The following is a 21,138-nucleotide window of genomic DNA, read 5'->3' as shown; positions in this document are numbered from 1 at the left end:
TTTCAAATATTTTATCTGTCCCTATTTCCTTCTCCTCCCCTTATGGGGCTACATATATAGAGACTGTTATATTGTTATATTAAACACATATATTAAGTTGTTTAATATTATTATACAAGTCACTGAGGCTCTCTTCATTTCTCCTCTGTATTTTTCAGGCTATGTAATTTCTGTTGCTGTATCTTCAAGTTGACTTTTTCTTTTGCTCTCTCTAATCTGCTGCTAAGTTCATCTGGGAAAATCTTCATTTTAACTATTCAGTTATAAATTCTCATTTGACTCATTTTCATGATTTTATTTTCTGCCCATAATCCTCATCTCTTCATATATCATGGAAATAATTTCCTTTAAATGCCAGAAGATATGCTAATTGTTATAATCCTTGTCTACTAATTTCAACATCTTTATCATCTTGTGGTTGGTTTTACTGACTTTTTTATGGTATTTCATATTTTCTCCTTTGTTGTATGTCTTGTAAATAAAAATTTATGGTGGAAATAGTAGGTTATACATTATAAAGTCATGGACACAGTCATGTTCCTCAGAAGAGGGCTGATTTTTGTTCTACAAATAGTTCTCTTGGCTGGGACCAAACCTCTAAGTCTGTCTCTCCTGTGGTGGCTACCAGATTAAATTCCATTTGGTTTGTTTGTTTTTAAGACCTTTTGGCCAGAACTCTTGAAAACTTCTCTGCATATATGTCCTTTGGTGGTTATCCATGTTTTGAGCTGGGTTCATGTATCATTTTGGGGGCTCACTGCTCTGCATCTCTTTTCTTTCCAGGATTTGTCACCTTAATTTTCCAACTGTTTTGCCATCACTAAACTCTTTAACATCTCAAGAAAGTAAGAATGAAGTTTTCTGCTACAACATGCTACTTGATTCAGGAAGTGCTCTTAATCAAAGTGGTGCAAAGACCCAGATATCACTAAGTGTAGTTCCTATTTTTTAGTAGTTGAGTGGTTGACTTCAGTTTCTGCTTCCTTTCTGTTGCTCTCTACTGTGTTCTCCAACAGCTTTGTAGATTTGTTTGTTTTTTGTCCATAATAAATTAATTAGCAATTAATTAATCATAATAATTTGGATAATCAGTATGAGTGAAGTGCTGTGTCATTAATTGAAACTGAGATTCACATACATAATTTAAAATTTTTCTTTTATACCTTTATTTCTAAGACATTTTATTTGACTATTTGAATCTGTTGGTCTTTATCAACTTTTGTGCTTTACCTCATGTTTTAATTCTTTGTTTTATTTCTTTTAAATATTGTAGACAGTTATTTTCTCATGTTTTGGCTGTTAATATTTAAGTTATTTCTGGATCTATTTCTCATGGTGGTTTCATTTATGGTATCTTGTTTCTTTGTATAATTGATTATCTTTTATTTTAGGCTCAAAATCGTTAGAATATATAGGAACTTCATGATACCTGGGAAGAGGAGTAGTCCGTAGTACCCCAAATCTTTCCTTTTTGAACATGCCATAGAAGTTTATTCCTCTGTTACTGAACTTAGGGCACTTCACTGTATACTTGTTTACATATTTGTTTCATTTAGAATTGGGGTTGCCTGAACAAGACAGAAAACTCAAAATTATAGTGGCTTAAACAACATATGATCCTATTTTTCACGAATAAAAGTGGTTTAGAGAAAGATAGTTCAGATCTATTGTTTTTCTATCACATAATAAAAATGGCATCATTGAATATTATTGTCCAACAACCTTAGTCTGAGTCTTCTACTGTATCACTTAGTCCAGTTGCTTTAGTTCTAGGCATCATATCTGCATTCCAGCAAGCAAGAATAAAGGAGAAATAAAGAGAGGGGCATGTTCCATTTATTTACATTTATTCCCTGAATGGGTCTGAAGACATTTAGTATGTGTCATTGGCCAAAACACAACATGAGCATTTGTTTCAAAGGAGGCTCAGAAATGCAGTTTTGATTCTGGGGGATGAGATGCCCAGCTAAAAATTAGGGTTTTGTTACTAAATAAGATAGGTATAAACTATATTTGGAAGAAATTAACAATCCCTATCATAATGCTTCATCTATATTAATATATAAACATTTTATTTATTGAAGACATCTTAATAATTTTATGTCCAATAGAAGCTACTTTCCATTGTCTTCCAAATAATATGTGCTCAATAACTATGTGTTGAAAGAATGGCTAAGTCACATAAATTTTTCTGCCCCTCCTAGCATTTTTGTATGACTTGACTTAAAATAGTGAGTTATGAGTTTTTTTTATATACTATTAATGTTGTATTTGCTGGTTTTAATGTTGATCATTGATGAATTGAGTAGTTTGCATTGAAATTCAGCTTGAAATGACTCTATGAGTATCTATTCATCTATAAAGGTAGACTTCTTAAAATCTATTTGATTAAATTTGATTTTGTTATTATATATACATAAAATGAAAAGCTATTTACTTTGTAGTGGCAAGCATTTTCCCATGCATTTCTGGTACTATGTTATAGTGTTGCCACTGGTGATCTAAACCAACATTCATGGGTGATTGGATTTTATAACCACTTTTATTAGGTACGGTTCAAGGTAATATTATAGATCTCATAATTAATAACTTGGTATTCTATAAACAGAAAATGAAGCGCAAAAAGTACAACTGTCTTAGCCAAGGTAACATGTCAGCAGGAAATATTGAATAGGAATATATAAAGAATCAGATTCAGAATTCATCATCAGAAAGCAGAAACTTTGAATTAGGACCTGCTAATGCTATCTAAAATACTTAAGAATTTTTGGTTTCTTGCAGTTTTAAGCAGGTAGATCCTTCACTCTCACTAGCCTAATCGTTAAACTCCTTCATCACCTTAATTATTCCCCTTTGATTTTTTTTCCAGAGTTTGAGATCCTATATACTGCTCGCGGTTCTTTATGACCCCTCACAGAAGAAACACATCAAGATGCTAAGAAGAACTGTGAGGTACATGTATTTTCCTATGACAAAGTGTTGGTAACTGGCTAAATCCAATACATTAATCTCTGATGTATCAAAAATATAAATCTTTAAATGACACTGAATAGCAAGTGTCTTAAGACTGGTACTTTTGATCAAGAGATTTTCTGTTTGCTCCAAAAGCCTAACAATGAAAAACAAAATATAAGAAAAAATATAAGAAAATGATACCATAAATAAGATAAACATCTTTATGGACCAGTAATAGAAAAGAAATATACAGAGTGAGAAGCAAGACTGAATGTGCTTAATTGCTAGTCTTCAGGTCCAGATGAGGACAGAAGTAGCTGAGAGATCATCTCTTGTAAACTGAAGTAGGGTAAAAATCCTCCACCCAAAATACAAGTCTAGAGCCAAGCCCACTGCCTACAACCATAGCCCAAGGAAGGTTATCCCTATTCAGGAGTGGAAGTTAAGGTAAGTTACTTCTGAACGCTGCCAGGAGTTATAATGCTTATGTGATGTTCAGTTCCTAGAGGAATAGGTGTACATGGATATGAATTCATGATCAGTGGATAAGCTAAAATACCTGCTGGGTTGGTCACTAGATCATTAGACTCCATGTAAAGTCCTGGGGTAGGGGTACCAGGTAGAGGCAACTCCAAGGCCACAAGGCAGGAAGAAAGTAGGAGAGATGGCAAAAAATGGAGAGAGTTATTACAAGATTAGTCGGAAGACTGAGGCTTAAAAGGATGACAAATATTAGGTAGATAAAAATCAGCAATCAGAGGATAATTTCATATCAGGTCAAACTAAAATAGAATCATCTGAAGATTTTAATACAAGTGTGTTTAATATCCTCCAAGAAATAACTAATGAAAAAAACAGAAGAAGAAAATAAACTATGGAAAAAAATCAGATATGAGGTAAGAAAAAAGACATGTAAAGTATTTTATTAGATAATCTGGAAAGCTAATTTCTTGTTTTTCTCTCTCCCTATATATATACAAATCTTTCTTTGGTGTCTGTGTGTCTGTATATATATTTATTCATATATGTATTTAGAATAAATAAATACTAAAAGAGTAAATTAAATACTAAGTAATGAATGATACTAAAGAAATAAAATTAACATTAAGTTAGGGAAGTAAGAGTGAGAACAGATATTAACTTAAAATGTAAATACATTTGATTAATTATTGGTATTTAAATATAACTTTGTGTATGTATGAGTATGTGTATTTGGGCTTAATAATAAAGAGAAAATTCTAGAGTCTAAACAGTGATAAAGTTGGATATTTGTGTAGGTATGAAAGAGGTAATTCGAAGTGAGTTAAGATTTTCTAAGACTTGTGTCTTCTTTGGGAGGAAAAGTATGTCAATTTATATTTTGTTAGGAATTTTTAAAGGTAAGGATGCATATTAAAATTTGAATGTCTATAATAATAAAAAATCGTATCTTTCAACATGGACAGAAAATAAAATGAATAAAGATTAAACATAAGACAGTGTATAAGCATAGTGACTCAGTTAGTTAAGTGTTAGCCTTCAGCTCATGTCATGGTCCTGGAGTTCTGGGTTTGAGCCCCATGTCGAGCTCCCCGCCCAGCAAGGAGTCTGCTTTTCCCTTTCCCCCTTTCCTTCTCCCCTGATCTTGCTCTCTTTCTCTCTATTAATAAATAAAATAAAGTGATAAAGTAAAGTAAATAAATAAAATCTTTAAATAAACACAAAAAATAAGTAATGCACAAAATGTCCGTAATGATAATAAAAATAAGTAGACTAAACTTTTTTAGTCTACTAAACTATTTTAAAGATAGTAGACTAAACCCATTAAAAATTTCAGATTAAATACATGTGCATTTAAATACATGCAAATTTTAATCATTTTGGACAATTTGTTTGAAAAATTTTGATGGTATTTAAATAGGGATTGCACTGAATGTTTAGATTGCTCTGGGCAGCATAAAAATTTTAACAATGTTTATTTTTCCAATCTCTGAGCATGGAATTATTTTCCATCTCTTTGTGTCTTCCTCAGTTTCTTTCATAAGTGTTCTGTAGTTTCTAGACTATACATCCTTTACCTCTTTGGTTAGATTTATTCCTAGGTATCTTACAGTTTTTGGTGCTATTGTAAATGGAATCGTTTCCTTAATTTCTCTTTCTTTAGACATATTGTTAATGTATAACAGTGCAAATGATTTCTGTGCATTGTGTGTATATCCTGTTATATTGCTGAATTGCTTTATGAGCTCTAGTAATTTGGGGGAGGAGTCTTTTGGGTTTTTCACATAAAGTACAATGTCATCTGTGAAGGGAGAGAGTTTTACTTCTTTGCCAATTTGAATGCCTTTTATTTCTGTTATCTGTTTGCTGAGGCTAGAACTTCTAGTACTATGTTGAACAATAGTGGTAAGCATCTGCACCCTGTCATGTTCCCAACCTTAAGGGAAAAGCTCTCAGTTTTTACCCATTGTGAATGTTTGCTGTGGACTTTTCACAGATGGCTTTTATGATATTGAGGTATGTTTCCTCTTACCCTATACTTTGAAAAATTTTCATCAAGAAAGGATGCTGTATTTTTCAAATACTTTCCCCATATCAGTTGACAGGATCATATGGCTCTTGTCTCTTCTTTTATCAAGGTGATCAATCACATTGACTGATTTGCAAATGCCGAACCACCTTTGCATCCTAGGAATAAATCTCACCTGGTCATGGTGGTGGTGCTAATCCTTTTAATGTACTGTTGGAGCTTATTGACTAGGATCTTGTTGAGTATTTTGGCATTCATGTTCATCAGGGATATTGATCTATAATTCTCCTTTTTGATGAAGTCTTTGACTAGTATTGGGATCAGGATAATGCTGGCCTCATAGAGTGAATTTGGAAGTTTTCCTTCCATTTTTATTTTTTGAAACAGTTTCAGTGGAATAGGTGTTATTTCTTCTTTAAATGTTTGACAGAATTCTCTTGAGAAGCCATCTGGCCCTGGACTCTTATTTTGTGGAAGGTTTTTGATTACTGTTTCAGTTTCCTTTCTGGTTATTGGTCACTGCAGAAAACAGTATGGAGGTTCCTCAAGAAATTAAAAATAGAGCTACCCTGTGACCCAGCAATTGCACTACTAGGTATTTACCCCAAAGATACAGATGTAATGAAAGGAAGGGACACATGCATCCCAATGTTCATAGCAGCAATGTCCACAATATCCAAATTGTGGAAGGAGCTGATGTGTCCTTCAACAGATAAATGGATAAAGAAGATGTGATTCATGTATACAATGGAATATTAGTCGGCCATCTGAAAGGATGAATACCTACCATTTTCATTGACATGGATGGAACTGGAAGGGATTATGGTAAGTGAAATAAATGAAGCAGAGAAAGACAATTATCATGTTCTTTCACTCATGTATGGAATATAAGGAATAGAGCAGAGGACCACAGGGGAAGGGAGGGACAACTGAATGGGAAGAAATCAGAGAGGGAGACAAACCATGAGACTCTCTGGACTCCAGGAACCAAACTGATGGTTACAGAAGGGAGGGCATCAGGGGATGGGGTAACTAGGTGATGGGTATTAAAAAGGGCACGTGATCTGATGCGCACTGGGTGTTATATGCAACTCTTGGATCATTCAACACTACATCAAAATCTAATGTTGTTACAAAGCTGTCATCATCAAGACAGTGAGGTACTGGCACAAAATCAGACACATAGATCAGTGCAACAGAACATAGAGCCCAGAAATAGACTCTCAACTCTATGGTCAACTAATCTTCAACAAAGCAGGAAATAATGTCCAATGGAAAAAAAGACAGTCTCTTCAACAAATGGTGTTCGGAAAACTGGACAGCCACATGCAGAAAAATGAAACTGCATCATTTCTTTACACTACACATGAAAATAGACTCAAAATGGATGAACAACCTCAATGTGAGAAAGGAATCCATCAAAATCCTTGAGAACACGGGCAGCAGCCTCTTCGACCTCAGCTGCAGCAAATTCTTCCTAGAAACATCACCAACGGCAAGGGAAGCAAGGGCTAAAATGAACTATTGGGACTTCATCAAGATCAAAAGCTTTTGCACAACAAAGGAAACAGTCAACAAAACCAAAAGACAACTGACAGAATGGGAGAAGAGATCTTAAAATGACATATCAGATAAAGGGCTATTATCCAAAATCTATAAAGTACTTAGCAAACTCAACACCCCAAAGAACAAATAATCCAATCAAGAAATGGGCAAAGGACATGAACAGACATTTCTACAAAGAAGACATCCAGATGGCCAACAGACACATGAAAAAGTGCTTCCACATCACTTGAATCAGGGGAATACAAATCAAAACCACAATGAGATACCACCTTACACCAGTCAGAATGGCTAAAATTAATAAGTCAGGAAATGACAGATGCTGGTGAGGATGTGGAGAAAGGGGAACCCTCCTACACTGTTGGTAGGAATGCAAGCTGGTGCAACCACTCTGGAAAACAGCATGAAGGTTCCTCAAAAAGTTGAAAATAGAATTACTCTATGACCCAACAATTGTACTACTGGATATTTACCCTAAAGATATAAATGTAGTGATTGGAAAGGTCACATGCACCTGAATGTTTATAGCAGTAATGTCCACAATAGCCAAACTATGGAAAGAACCTAGATGTCCATCAACAGATGCATGGATAGAGAAGATGTGGTGTATATATACAATGGAATACTATGCAGCCATCAAAAGAAATGAAATCTTGCCATTTGTGACAATGTGGATGGAACTAGAGGGTATTATGCTTAGTGAAATAAGCCAATCAGAGAAAGACGATTATCATATGCTCTCCCTGATATGAGGAAGTTGAGAGGCAACATGGGGGGTTTGGGGGTAGAAAAAGAATAGATGAAACAAGACGGGATCGGGAATGAGACAAACCATAAGAGACTCAATCTCACAAAACAAACTGAGGGTTGCCGGGAGGAAGGGGGTAGGGAGAGGGTGGTGGGGTTATGGACATTGGGGAAGCTATGTGCTATGAAGTGTGTAAACCTGGTGATTCACAGACCTGTATCCCTGGGGCTCATAATACATTACCTGTTAATAAAAAAAATTTAAAAAAAATTTTAAAAAATGTTTGTAGAAAGAGAATAATGTCATTTTTTTTCCTACAGAGCACCGTTATACCAAGGAAACTTAGAGTTAGGAAAAATGCTTGCATTTTGGATTTAGTTAGATGTTTTGAATCCCGAGTGTGTTGGGTTATGTTATTTGGGGTGGGTCACTTCACTATTTTGAAGCTCATTTTTCCTGTTTGGAAAATACAGTTAATAAATTCTAATACCATAAAAAATTAATGTACTATATGTTGTCTTATTGAACATAATAAAATATAATAATAATAAATATATACCAAAAGCAGGAGCTGGAGAAAGAACAAGAAAGAAAGAGACATACCTAAAACAAACTGAGATGGATAGTTTTAAAATGATAGGAAAAGAAAGCTGATATACTGCTTTTGAACTCCTACACAATCACACTCAAGGTCAAGAAAAGTGATGACAATAGAGGGACAATATAATTCAAAACATATAAGCAATGATCAAGAAAGATTATAGGAAAATCATGAAGATGTATATATTCAAAAATACAGATTTTATATACATGTAGTAAATATTGAAAACATAAAAAGAAATTTGTAATACTATAAACTCAGTGAGATTTAATACAATGATAACAGAGACTGATAAGTCAAGTAGGAAATGTTCAAAAGGTACTAGAAACTTTGAACAACACAGTTAACAAGACAGTTAGTATATGTACATAGAAATGACTAAAGTGAATATATTATTTTCAAGAATATAGAAATACTTAAAACTTGACCACATTTAAAATGAATTTTGAACAATGAAAACTCTATAAAATGTGTTGATTATAGAAACTATATTAGAAATTAATTTAAAAATGTGTATGGGAGGAAAAAAACTGAAATATGCCCTTTTAAAATTATTTATGAAAAAGGAAATAAAAATGTGAGTAACAGATATTTGTAATTGTCCTTTTAATAATTAAATTCTAATTTATTTGTGATGCAGCTTAATAAATATTTAAGATAAAATTACAGTAAAAACTCCGGGGGAGAGAGTTATGGGGTGACTGGGTGATGAACGCTGGGGAGGGTATGTGCTATGGTGAGTGCTATGAATTGTGTAAGACTGATGATTCACAAACCTGTACCCCTGAAAAAAATAATACATTATATGTTAATAAAAAAATTATAGTAAAAAAAACTTACTAAAATTCAAGAAAGATTCAAAATGAATTAAACATTTAATTCAAAAAGCTGGGAAAAAAATAACATGGTAAATCTAAAAAATATAGAATTGATAAGATAACAGAGATAAGAACAGAAATTAAAATGGAAAATAAGGATAAAACTGAGAGAACCAGTTACTTGAAAGGACTAATAAAACAGATAAACCTGTATCAGGGATGGTTAAAAAACAGAGAGAAGACAAAGGTAAGTAATATTTGGATCATAAAAAGTTTAATAAATTAAGATGGAGTAAGAAGTTTACAAATATTAAGATATTTTCCCATTAAATTAAAAAGCAGATAAAATAAGATGAACAAAGTAGAGAAAAATTGTGAATATTGACTTACACAAAAATGAAAAACCTTAGTAAAATAAATACTAAAGACAGTTAGTGAATAAATTAAATTATTTTCTGGCCATAATCCCCAAAATATTAAGCCCAAACTGTTTTGTGGGTCAGTCTTATTTTTAATTCCAATTTTAGCATGCCCTATTTTATGCAAACTGTTATGAGATAAATCTGTTCTTATCTAATCTTGATAACAAATAGATAAGGAGAATACAAGAAGATTAAAAATATAGACCAATCTTAGTTTGAAGATAAATGCAAAAAGGCTGAAGTCTAAATATCTCTAAAACAAGTTCAGCAATATACATTGGGATTAGGTGGGCTCCTTTAAAAAGAAATCCAGGGGCACCTGGGTGGCTCAGTGGGTTAAGCCTCTGCCTTTATCTCGGGATTGAGCCCTGTATTGTGCTGCCTGCTCAGTGGGGAGCCTGCTTCTCCCTCTCTCTCTGCCTGCCTCTGTGCCTACTTGTGATCCCTCAGTCTCTGTGAAATAATGAAACCTCAAAAAAAAAATCCAAAAGTTGATGACCAATTATAGGAGAAAAAGTATGATTATTTCAGTAGATCCAGGCATGTCATTAGATAAAAATAATTTTTCCATCAGAAAAACTATTAGCAAATTAGGAATAAAAGAAATTTCCTTAACTTGACAAATGCCTTCTACCACAAACACAGAGCAAATATTATGCTTAGTGGTAATAATACTAGAAAAGTATTTAGCAATCAGTATAATACAAAGATATCTACCATTATGTTTTGTTGCCAATATTTTTCTAGAACTAGGGGAGCCTGGGTGGCTCAGTTAGTTAAGCAGCTGCCTTCAGCTTGGGTGGATCAAGCCCCACATTGCTCAGTGGGAGTCTGCTTTTCCCTCTCACTCTCTGTGTGCTCTCTCTCTCTCTTTCAAATAAATAAAATCTTTTAAAAAAATTGTTCTAGAAATAAAAATCAATAAAGCTTATTAAGACTTATAAAAACACATTGTTATTATTAATGTAATTCAGTAATTTTATTGGACCCAATATCAACTACCAAATAAATTGTTTTTCTCTGAACCTGGTATAAAGATTATAAAATGGAATAAAGATGTAATTTTAAATAGTGGTAAAAAACAAAAGAGACCTTGGAATAAATCTTTAAAAAATGATGTATAAACAATTTTTCTTTTAACTTGAAAGACAATGAAATGCCTGGGTGCTCAATCAATTAAGCCTCTGCCTTTTGGCTCAGGTTATGATCCTAGGGTCCTGGGATCGAGTCCTACATTGGGCCCCTTGCTCATTGGAGAGCCTGCTTCTCCTGCCTACCATTCCTCCTACTAGCATGTGCACTCTCTCTGACAAATAAATAAATCCTTATGAAAATTTGAAGGATAATTAAAAAAAAGGTGAAGTCTATCATGTTCATAAAAGGGAAGACTCAGTATGATAAAGACATTGGTACCAACACAATCCACAATCCAATACAGTTCTATTTAAAACCCCATGTGATTTTTTCCATATAACTTAAAAGGCATGATTCTAAGACTTATATGGAAAATTACAAGGCTAAAAATAGCCAACACAATTTTGAAAAAAGAAAAAGGTGTCAAGATTTCTTATAAATCTATGCTAATTAACAAAATGAGATATTCGCTTAGCAACAGAGAAAGGGAATAATGGGACAAAAAAGATACTGTAGAAAAAGACCCATGCATAGATGGAATTATTTTGGAAATTACTAATCAGAGATGGGAAGGATGACATAGTCAATAAATGATACTATAATTGGTTATTAATGTAGAAAACAATTATATTCATAACTCACATACCAAAAAAAAACTTCAGACTAGTTAGAGACCTAACTAACTTTTTTAAAAGAGCTACTATTAAGAGAATGTTATTCTGATTTAAGAATTGGAATTTTTTCTTAACACAATGTAAAATGTTTAAATCCTAGTGGGAAAAATACTGATAAAATTGACTAAATTTTGAAAAAAAAAAAACTCTACATTAGAGGAGGCTATATATAAACCAATTTAAAATTCAAACCATGAGCTGAGAAGCAATGTTTTCAATGCTAATAACAAAAAACCCCTTTATATCAAGAATATATAGAAATTACCACAAAGCAATTATACAAACACCTTAATATAAAAAAATAAGCAAGAGTCTTTGTTTCTTCAGGGTTTATAACAAAAATACCATAGGCTGGTTGGCTTATAAGCAGATACTTATTTCTCACAGCTCTGGAAGCTGGCTGTACAAATCCCCAGCAAATTTCACTGTCTAGTGAAAACTTTGTGATTCACAGATGGCCATCTTCTCATTGTGTTTTCACAAGGTGGAAAGGTCTAGGGAACTCTTTGGGACTTCTTTTAGAACTTCTTTTATAAGGGCACAAATACCATAGATGAGGCTCTTCCTCAAGACCTATTAACTTCCTGAAGGCCTCACCTCTGAATACCAACATCCTGGGGGTTAGGTTTCAACATATGAATCTTGAGTGGAACCCAAACAACTGGTCTATATAGTAGCAAAAGATTTAAAAACGTAATTCATCAAAGAGAAAATATGCATGACTAAAAACCTGTGAAAGACTGTTAGCTGTATAGAAGTGCAAAGTTCAGCAAAGACTTTTCGTCTCCATCACCACCTTCATTAGAAGTTGCAAACATTGAAAAAAAAGTTTAACAATGCTGTCTCTAACATTTTGAGGAAGAAGGAAATCTCATGCATTGTTTGTAGGAGTGTAAATTGTTTTAAACGCTTAAGAGAACATTTGAAAATATCCTATAAAGTTGATAATGTTTCTTCTCTACAACCAACATCACCGATTTCTAGATATATATATTAGAGAAACCCTAATTATATACACAAAAACATATATGAGAGTATTTTTGAAGCCCTGTAATGACAAGAAAATTAAATTATTTTACATGTAGCTAAGTTGAGGAAAGGGTAATTTATACTGCAGTCTATTCTTTCAGTGGAATACTATGCAACAATTAAAATGGATTAACTAGAGTTACCCATACCAACAGGGATAAATCTCAAAATATAATGTTAAGTGTAGAAGATAACAGAAAGCAAAGTCTGATGTTTGGAGGCTATATGCAGTGTGACTTGTTGGTGGTAACGAGTTTTAATTAAAGGAAAGCTGTTAATTTTCATTGTTTGTCAATAATAGTAATAATATTAAAAACTAACACCCATATGGTGCTTTAAAGTTTATAAGGGGAGTTTTTTGGTGCATTATTTGATTTCATCCTCACAAGAAACTTGCGAGTTTAGTACTATTATTATTTGCATTTTTGAAAAAGTCCAATTCACCACCTGAGCCTCAGAGACATTATATGGTAGAAAGGATACTCAAACCCAGATCTTTAATACCTATCCAATGCGGGTGCCTGGTTCACTCAGTTGGTTAAGCATCTGACTCTCAATTTCAGCTCAGGTCATGATCTCCAGGTGGTGAGACAGCTGTGCTTCGGGTTCCCTCTTCCCCTCTCCCACTCACTTGCGGGAATTTGTGATCCCTCTAAAGGAAAAAAGAAAAAACGTACTCAATGTCATTCTTTATCTACCCAATGGTATTCATATAATATTATCATTGTGATCATCTTTTTTTATGCCAAATAATGATATTTATGTGCTTTCATCTCCTTTTTCTTACTTCATGTTTATAGACAGAAGCCTATCAAATCTCTCCCATCTTTGTCTGCAATTCCACTTACAGTTTTTATTCCTTTTGCATTATTAACTACAGACTTTTTTTTTAACCAAAACCTGCCAGTTCCACTTTCAAAAACATGCTAAGTCTCTTCATATCTATCCACTTCTACTCTCACCCTAATCCAAACCACCATCATCTCTTGCTTATACTACTTCAGTAGCTTCCCACCCTATACTGATTTGTGCTGTTTCTTCAAGTCCTCACTAGACACAAAAAGTGTCCTATGCTCTATTGGAAATTTTTATAGAGCTAGAGAGGCATAAATACATAGAGTTCTAAAGGAAAGAAAACTGTATCTGAAAATCTTTACAGTGGTTGCCTTTGCATAGTGCCTCTCTCATTCTTTTTGCTCAGTTAATTGACTGTCAGCTACAAAATATGTATGGAACATTGGGTAAAAAAGACCTGAACATTCTGACCCACTCTGGTTCAACTATGTGACATGGTTGATAAAAAAAGGCAACTGTGCTAAAACTCTGTTTTTTTTTTTTAAGGAAGTATAATTAACATAGAAAGTCTACCCCCTTTTGACAAAAAGACATATGTTTAAATTTATAAAATGAAAAAAATTACACAATGAAAAGTATAGTAACTACTAACCACTAATTCTTACCCTGAGAGTTAACTCTTATTAAGCATCTATTATCATTTCTTTTTAAAAAAGGATATTCCAGCATGTATATGTATCTATAAATATATTTTCTAACTTCTACAAATATAATTATACTAAGCCCTGCACCTTTTATTTTTCACTTAATAGAGCTTGTATACTTGTCCATAGCTCAGATGAACATACTTCATTCCTACTGATGATTATAAAATATCCCATCAAACAGATGTGTTTATCTAGGTTCTTCAATATCATCATGTCTACTTTTTTCCAGCTTTGTTGAGATATATAGGATATGTAAGTTTAAGGCATATAATGTTATTTGGTACACATATGTATTATAAAATGATTACCACAATAAGGTTAGTTATCACTTCCATTCCCTCACATAATTACCATTTTTGTGGGGTAACAGTATTTAAAATCCACTCTGTTAACAATATATTAAAAAGCATTATAGTTATCATGCTGTATATTAGATCCCTATAACTTATTCATCTTAAAGCTAGATGTTTGTAACCTTTGACTAACATCTCTCCATTTCCTTCACTGCCCCCCCGACCCTGGAAGCCACCATTCTATTCTCTATTTCTAGGAATTTGGATTTCTCAGATTCTGCATTTAAGTGAGAACATATAGTATTTCTTTCTCAGTCTGACTTATTTTACTTAGTATAATGCCCTCAAGTTCCATCTATGCTGTTGCAAATGTCAGGGGTTCCTTCTTTTTATGGCAGAATAATATTCAATCATATATATGCATATATATGTATATATATGTATATGCCTATGTATGTGTACGGATGTCACATTTTTTGTGCCCATTCATCCATTGATGGACACTTAGATTCTTTCCATTTCTTGGCTATTTTTTATAATGCTGCAATGAACATAGGGGTATAAATCTTTTTGAGATAGTCATTTTCATCTCAGGGTACTCTATTTTACTTTTTGAAATCCCTGTTTAAAAAAATCATTTCTTATAACTGAGCTTACATTTATCTCTTCATAATTGCACCATCTGATACTTTTTAGTGTTATCTCTACACCTTTGTACCCAATATTCCTATCACCCAGAATGCCTTTTGCCTATCTCTCCTGATTAACTGAGCTCTGCCCTTGAACCAAGGACTTATTCACATCCTATCTTCTCAAATGTCATGACTTTCTGATGCTCAGAATATGTAAATACTATTTATCAGTCTTCCAGTTCTCTAATTCTATTTTCTGTCATATCCATTTTACAATTGAGCATATCCAGTGAGGTTTTTTTTAAATTTCAGCTACCTATGTTTTAGGTTTTATAGTTTCCAATTGGCTCCTTTTTATAACCTGTATTTCTTTGAACTTTTCAATTTTTTCCATTCATTTCAAGAGAATTTGTAGTTATTTCTAAAAAAAAAAATATTTATAAAGCCTCTTTAAAATCTTTGTCAGACAATCTCAACATCTATTTCATTGGAGTATTAGTGTCGATTGTCTCTTCCATTAAGGTAGTGTTTTTTATTGTTTTGTATGATGAGTGATTTATGGTTGTATCCTGGACATTTTGTGTAGTATGTCAGGAGACTCTTGATCCCACTTAAATCTTCTATTTCAGCAGGCAGTCATCTTATTTAGGTTTTGCATGGTGGTTGTTGCCTGCTTTTGTGAGCTGTAGTTCTAATGATAATTTTCAGAGCCTTGGAATTATATTCTGATTGGCTTTCTACTTCTGGTTCCACTGGAGCTCATGCTCAATTCCTGCATGTGCTGCCTAGGTTACCCAGTGTCATTTAGTGTGAAGTTCGGGAAACTCTAGGTTTTGGTTGCTTCCACTCTGTAGGATCAGTGTCACTGCTCTCCCAGGGATTTGACAGGTTCCCTCATGCACGTGTTGCTGTAAAAGAATAGACTATCACTGATTTGGGTTGGGAGTGGTGAATGAATCCTTGACTGGCCCCATATTCCTACTGTGGAAGATAAGGCTGATGCTTCTCTGGGTTTAGGAAAGGGATCCTGCTATTGCTCTTCTGTGGTGATTTGGGCTCCCACTCTGGATGTGCTGTGTGAGATGGGTTTTTTACTGGGCTCTACGCTGCTGCTACTACAGAAGATCCATTTTGTAGGCCATTGTTGCCCTGGGTATTGGACAGGGAATTCTTGGCACTCCCACTGTGGCAGAAAAAGCTACCTGTCTCAGTGTACTTTATACATTGCCATTGTTGTTACTCCTATGGTTGGTTGAAGCTGCTCCAGGTGTGAGGTTGTCAGTACGTCCATGTTGGACCCCACATTTCCTGTTGCTGCTCTGTAGATCCAGCTGATGCTGTCCTGGTTGTTGGGTAGAAATAATGTTGTTGCTGTTGCTGTGATAGATTAGGCTGTGCACTGCCTTGAATACAGGATCTCTCCACTAGGTCTCTGCTAGGCTGCCTGTTTGGAGTCCTCTGGCCAAATATATCAGGATTTCCTTGTTTTCTTCTCATTGTATGTTCTGGACTACAGCCCTCTCTAGAGCCCCATATGGAATATATGGGACATCAAAAGAAAAAGCCAAATTCGTTAAGTATTGAGGTTTTCTAGTCAGTCTGCCTTTTTCTATTCATCCTTCAAGAGGATAAAATGAGCCTTTTATGAAGGTCTATTGAGTTATTTCCAGAGCATGCAGTTGTTATTAGAGCGGAAGTGCAGGGGAAAGTGAGTGCCATCTTTTCCTGGATCTGAAAAATCGATGCCTCTTATGATGTTTAATAACAGGGGAATGAAGACTTAAATATTTTGCAGGGTATATAAAACTAACCTACTGGGATCTATGTTGGAGCAAGATATTAAAAGTAAATATCTGCACACATTTCTCTCTTCATATTTAATAGTGTAATTGTGAAGAGGATTAGAGATTTGTTTGACTTTTATTTCTTACTAATGAGGTATAAATGATCAAAATGAAGAATCATACTCCCTGAGTATATTAGCTCCCTTTCAGTTGCCATTAGTGTAACAAAATGGGGCATTTCTTTTAATTTCCTGGGATTTTTCTCATTCTTTTTTACAGTGACCTTTATAACATTTGCTTTCTAAATTTTAATATTAAACTTTGCAGAAGGATTACAGATGATGATTTGGAAATTCTAGAAAAAATATTTTACTTAACACAGAATGAACAATTATATCAATGCCTAATGAGGTTTTTAATGTACTGAGTTACTAAGAAATTTTGCCTACCATTTTGACTAACATGAAAAGATAGAGAATTTAATTAAGAATAACATTTTTGAAAGGTCACTGTTTCAGTAAGCTTTCATCTTAGCCCCAGCCTTCTTTACCACTTGTGATTGAATAAGAAGTTGATATTTTGTTTTTGTCCCCAGTTCCTGACACAGATTTTCTAAAACACTTGGATTGTCTGAGTGATGAAGGTGATAGGAATGTCCTCTGTTATTTATAACAAGCCCCTTTCAACCATACCTAAATTTATGCAAATAAAGAGATTATTGGTGAGCCTCTAGACAGCTTTCAGATGGGGATGTTTGTCAGAGAAACCAACATGTGATTAGAGCTTTACGATTTTCCACCCCATCCCACACCCCCGGACTTCCAGGGAGGGGAGAGGGGCTAGAGATTAAGATCAATCACCAGTGGTCAATGATTTAATCAATCATGTCTATGAGATGGGACCTCCATAAAACCCCCCAAATGATAGGACTCAAAGGGCTTCCAAATTAGCAAACACATCAATGTATTTGGAGGGTGGCACACCCAACTCCATGGTGACAGAAGCTCTTACACTCGGGACCCTATGTACCTTTTCTTCTGGCCTTTCATTTGTATCCTTTATTATAAACTGGTAATAGTAAATAAAGTATTTTCCTAAGTTCTGTTAGCTGTTCTACCAAATTATTGAACCTGAGGAGGGGGTTATAGGAAATCCCTGAATTTATAGCTGGTAAGTCACAAGTACAAGTGACAACCTGGAATTTACAATTGGCACCTGAATTTGGGGCAGTCCTGTGAAACTGAGCCCATAACCTGTGGGGTCTATGCTAATTCTGAATAATTAGTGTCAGAATTGAATTGAGTTGTAGGACATCCAGTTGGTGGAGTGTGGAGAACTGGTTAGCATGGGGGGACACCTCTACATATTTGGTTTCAAAAGTGCTATTGGAGAACCCTACACACCATAGATCCCATTGTTTCCCTCAAAGAGATATAGATCTAGAATTGTAGTTGCTGAAAAACAGTAGAATAGTAAGAAGTATTGAGTAGCTTTTAAATTATCTGCTGAGTTATCTTGAATAGTATGTAATCTTATCTGGCTTAAATACTTCTTATTCAAATGGAAAGAGTCCACATTTTATTAGAAATCTATATTATAAACAAACAAATACACTCTGGATTATACTATAATGAAACTTTCTCTTGTAGGAAAAGGATTATATCTTGTGCCTTTCTGTGTTCCAAGCATTTAGCTCACTGCTCTACAACTACAAAGTTCTCAATAAATGTTTGCTCTTAATGATATTGATGAAATTATCATTCTCACAAAGGATACCCTGTACCCTCTGAAATGGAGGAAATATACCACTGCCTTGAACTTTTTGCAGGAAAGAATACTTTTTAAGTGACAAGTACAAGTAGGAGCTATCTGAATATTTAACCTTTACCATGAAATCAGATTAAAATTCTCCAGAGTGTAATAAGTCCCTGGGTGACTGTTCCACTTACTATAAATTTCCTTCATTTATCTCATTACCTGAAGTGACATTTAACATCTTGCTCAGCTGGAATAATTTGATCTAATGCACATTATCTTTCTTATGAACGATGATGGTTCTAGTGAAAAATGAAAGCTCAGTTATAACAAGAGCATTTCATCAAATTCATATAGTGTTGCCAAAAATGTTGCATAGTAGTTTAAAGATACTGTTTTTTAATCCATTTTGAACTACCACATTATTTTCTATTAACTCTTTTCAGCCAGTGACCTCCAAAATTGTGTGTCTGTTTTCCACATAATGACTATCTTGACTTTCCTATTATCCCTTTTTCTGGCCATATTAACTTCCCTGGTTTGATTCTGTCTTGTCTGCTAGCTGAGTTGATGAGGTCCAAGGTTGGCTATAAAGAGGCATCAAACTTGAGGTCTACTGTGAAAATATTTCTAGTCCTTATCATTATCTTTGGTATTGGCTTTTGTCAAACTATTTCCATTATACTGCACTCTGGATGCTATACTATAGTTTTAATAACCACATATTGACTGTTATAATATTATGTTTGAATTAATACTCAGTTCTCTACATTCCTGACTGTAGTTGGTTAACCACCAGATGTCTTGAACGGACTCTGGTTCTGCCAGTATATTGGAAATTTATAGCCATTACTTCTTAAAAATTTGCTTGAAAGATACATGCTTGAAAGATACATTCTTCCCCTGGAAGAGCTAACTCCAGTTCCTGAACTGCCTAGAGCTCTTATATTTTAACATTTGTTTAAGTCACTTGTTCCTTATACAGATATTTTGTTATAACATGGTTTAAGTCACTTGTTTCTTATACAGATATTTTGTTATAACATGGTTTAAGTCACTTGTTCCTTATACAGATATTTTGTTATAATATGGTTTAAGTCACTTGTTCCTTATACAGATATTTTGAACTATGGTGGCAATTTTTATCTAGAATCATATTTTGGTCCATATGTCATAAGAATTTCATCCTGTGAGGGTGATTACCTGGTTACATATATATTTTGTGTCAAAATCATGAACTGGTGCCTAACCACAGATATTGGGCAGGTTTGCTTGTTTTAGCACAGTCTGATGTCCTGCAAAAGCTATCAATTCTTAACATACCAGCAGTCATTCACTTTAGGCTAATTAAACTAACCCTGTAGAAAGTAGAGAAGTCAATAGAGAAGAGATTTCCTTTGAAATAAGTGTACCAAATTACTGCATGTAATGTAGGACAAATCTTTATACAGATAAATTATTCTTTTCATCTCTTTAATATTGGCCTATCAGTACTTAGTAATATTTTGAGGTTGTATGTGGTGTTTGGATTTTTACTGCCCTGTATTTCTAGTTTGTAGAATTAAAATTTATACTATTATTAACCTACTGACAAGGCAAATCAGCCTACCTAATTAAATATGTAATCACAAACGTATTTTTCCATAAAATGTAGATTTTGTAAATCCTTTTTAAAATGTAAGGTCAGATGCCTTTTAAAACTTGACATTTCTACATTTTTTTTTAAAACTCAGTTTAATTTAACAAGCATACAGCATCCATACTTATTTCGCTCTAGTTACTATTTCCAAAGAATGAGTCCCTTAAAAGCAAAGTAACATTTGGACAGTCCACAATCATGAAATGCTTTACCCCAATGGAGCAATCAGCCTACATGCATTGATATAACACCAGAATAGCTAGTTGAAAACTGAGAGATTTAGTAAATAAACTGGTTAATTTGGCAAAATGTCAAAGAAATAATTTGTTGTGTTTGAACATTTTCACTCCACTTAATCTGGCCAAAGACACAGAAAAAAAAAACTTTTAGATAAGCTATTACTCTACGATAAAATTTCCTATCACAACCAGATTTACCTTAAAACTCTGGCTATTATCACACGGTAGTGTCAATATTTGGGGGAAGACTTTGATCTGGAGGGCAAGTAGAAATTATAAAAAAAAAAATCTTGAAACACCTTTTTCTTTTAGGTCTCTCCAATTACACATTCATCACCTTTTCCTTACCTGTTTATCCATGGGGAGGATTTCTAGATTTGAGGAAGTTTTTCTTCTTTGTCAAATGCCTCTTTTTCAAGTGCTCTGCTGCCCCTCCCATGATATCTTATCTGCTCTCCATTATACTTACATATAACCCCATCATACCTAAGTAGTCTCTAATCCCAAAGTGCCCCTATCAGTGCCATGCTATAGTCTCCATTTTCCTTGGGCCCAGACTTGTATGGTCTATGTATTACAGAAAGTGCTATCTTCTAAACTATGTTAAACTCTTTTGAATTACCCTTCTGATGGTTTTCCATGCCTTATTTGTGGATCATCACAGAGGAAGATGAGACTTAGATGATTTATAAGATTTGGTCAGACCAGGTAGCAGAGAGAATTCTAAGCAATGAAAATGACACACAGACATTAGAAAGAACAAGAAGGCTACTATCACAGGACCATAGGTAATAAGGTAACAAGTGTCATGAGAAGAGTATGTAATTTTAACTTAGAGCAG

This window comes from Mustela nigripes, chromosome X, assembly GCF_022355385.1.
Source record: "Mustela nigripes isolate SB6536 chromosome X, MUSNIG.SB6536, whole genome shotgun sequence".
NCBI lineage: Eukaryota > Metazoa > Chordata > Mammalia > Carnivora > Mustelidae > Mustela > Mustela nigripes.
The sequence above is the reverse complement of the archived record's forward strand: the minus strand, read 5'-3'. Positions refer to the sequence as shown.